At 40.6% G+C, this 2,762-nt stretch overlaps 1 non-coding gene across 1 annotated transcript; it reads right to left on the reverse strand.

Moving 5' to 3' along the window:
• Positions 1 to 1,196: 1,196 nt before the first annotated feature.
• Positions 1,197 to 1,272, reverse strand: TRNAT-AGU (transfer RNA threonine (anticodon AGU)). The gene has a single exon. It is a non-coding gene; the product is annotated as a tRNA-Thr (tRNA).
• Between the last annotated feature and the right edge of the window lie 1,490 nt (positions 1,273 to 2,762).

Below are 2,762 nucleotides of genomic sequence, written 5' to 3' on the forward strand. Positions count from 1 at the left end.
TACATTTTTTTAATTTTAATGAGGTGACATTGATAATTCAGGGTACATATGTGCACATATGTTCAGAGAAAACATCTCCAGGTTATTCTGTCATTTGATTATGTTGCATACCCCTCACCCAAGGTCAGATTGTCTTCTGTCATCTTCTATATTGTCTTCTGTCACCTTCTATCTGGTTTTCTTTGTGCCCTTCCCCTCCCCAGCCTTTCCCCAACCTCCCCCCCCATCCATTCCACTCTTGTCCATGTCTCTGAGTCTCATTTTTATGTCCCATCTATGTTTGGAATCATATAGTTCTTAGTTTTTTTTCTGATTTACTTATTTCACTCAGTATGATGTTATCAAGGTTCATTCAAGTTATTGTAAATGATTCGATGTCATCATTTCTTATGGGTCAGTAGTATTCCATAGTATATATGTACCTAAGCTTTTTAATCCACTCATCCACTGATGGACACTTGGGCTGTTTCTAGATCTGTGCTATTGTGAACAATGCTGCCATAAACATGGGGGTGCATTTCTCCTTTTGGAACAGTGCTATGGAGTTCTTGGGGTATATTCCTAAAATTGGGATAGCTGCGTCAAAAGGCGGTTTGATTTTTAAATTTTTGAGGAATCTCCATACTGTTTTCCACAGTGGCTGCACCAGTCTGCATTCCCACCAGCAGTGGAGGATGGTTTTCTTTTCTTCACATCCTGGCCAGCTCTTATTCTGTGTTGTTTTGTTGATGAGCGCCATTCTGAGTGGTGTGAGGTGATATCTCACTGTGGTTTTAATTTGCATTCTCTAATGATTAGTGATGTTGAGCATTTTTTCATATGCCTATTGGCCATCCATATGTCCTCTTTGGAGAAGTGTCTATTCATTTCTTTTGCTCCCCCTTTTTTTTTCTTTCATTTTTCTGAAGCTGGAAACAGGGAGAGACAGACAGACTCCCGCATGCGCCCGACCGGGATCCACCCGGCACGCCCACCATGGGGCGACGCTCTGCCCACCAGGGGGCGATGCTCTGCCCATCCTGGGCGTCCCCATGTTGCGACCAGAGCCACTCTAGCGCCTGAGGCAGAGGCCACAGCCATCCCCAGCGCCCGGGCCATCTTTGCTCCAATGGAACCTTGGCTGCGGGAGGGGAAGAGAGAGACAGAGAGGAAAGCGTGGCGGAGGGATGGAGAAGCAGATGGGCGCTTCTCCTGTGTGCCCTGGCCGGGAATTGAACCCGGGTCCTCCGCACACTAGGCCGACGCTCTACCACTGAGCCAACCGACCAGGGCCTCTTTTGCCCATTTTTTGATTGGATTGTTTGTCTTCCTGCTGTTGAGTTTTACAAGTTCTTTATAAATTTTGGTTATTAACCCTTTATCAGACATATTGTTGAATATGTTCTCCCATTGTGTTGTCTGTCTTTTTATTCTGTTCTTATTGTCATTAGCTGTGCAAAAGTGTTTTAGTTTGATATAGTCCCATTTGTTTATCCTCTTTTATTTCACTTGCCCGCGGAGATATCGGCAAATATATTGCTGTGAGAGATATCAAAGAGCTTACTGCCTATGTTTTCTTTTAAGATGCTTATGGTGTCACGGCTTACATTTAAGTGTTTTATCCATTTTGAGTTTATTTTTGTGAATGGTGTAAGTAGGTGGTCTAGTTTCATTTTTTTGCTAGTAGATGTTCAATTTTCCCAACACCATTTATTAAAGAAGCTGTCTTTACTCCATTGTATGCTCTTACCTCCTTTGTCAAATATCAGTTATCCATAGAGCTGTGGGTTTATTTCTGGGTTCTCTGTTCTGTTCCATTGATCTATATGCCTGTTCTTATGCCAGTACCAAGCTGTTTTGAGTACAATGGCCTTGTAGTATAACCTGATATCGGGAAGTGTGATACCTCCCACTTTATTCTTCCTTTTCAAGATTGCTGAGGCTATTCGTGTTCTTTTTTGGTTCCATATAAATTTTTGGAATATGTGTTCTATATCTTTGAAGCATGTCAATGGTATTTTAATTGGTATTGCACTGAATTTATAAATTGCTGTGGGTAATACAGACAATATAATGATGCTTATTCTTCCTCTCCATGAGCACCGTATATGCTTCCACGTGTTTGTATCTTCCTTGATTTCTTTTATCAAAGTTTTAAAATATTCTGAGTACAAGTTTAATCTCCTTGGTTAAATTTATTCCTAGGTACTTTATTTTTTTGGTTGCAATAGTGAAGGAGATTGTTTTCTTAAATTCTCTTTCAGACAGTTCATTGTCGGTTTATAAAAATGCCTCTGGTTTCTGAGTATGAATTTTCTATCCTGCCAGCTTGTTGAATTCATTTATCAGGTTCAGTGGTTTTTTTGACTGAGACTTTAGGGTTTTCTTTTTCTTTTTCTTTTTTTTTTAATAAATTTTTATTAATGGTAATGGGATGACATTAATAAATCAGGGTACATATATTCAAAGAAAACATGTCTAGGTTATTTTGTCATTAAATTATGTTGCATACCCCTCGCCCAAAGTCAGATTGTCCTCCGCCACCCACTATCTAGTTCTCTGTGCCCCTCCCCCTCTCCCTAACTCTCTCCCTCCCTCCCTCCCATGTCCTCCCTCCCCCCACCCCTGGTAACCACCACACTCTTGTCCATGTCTCTTAGTCTCATTTTTATGTTCCACCAATGTATGGAATCATGTAGTTCTTGTTTTTTTCTGATTTACTTATTTCACTCCTTATAATGTTATCAAGATCCCACCATTTTGCTGTAAATGATCTGATGTCA

Source organism: Saccopteryx bilineata, chromosome 12, assembly GCF_036850765.1.
Source record: "Saccopteryx bilineata isolate mSacBil1 chromosome 12, mSacBil1_pri_phased_curated, whole genome shotgun sequence".
Taxonomy (NCBI): Eukaryota; Metazoa; Chordata; class Mammalia; order Chiroptera; family Emballonuridae; genus Saccopteryx; species Saccopteryx bilineata.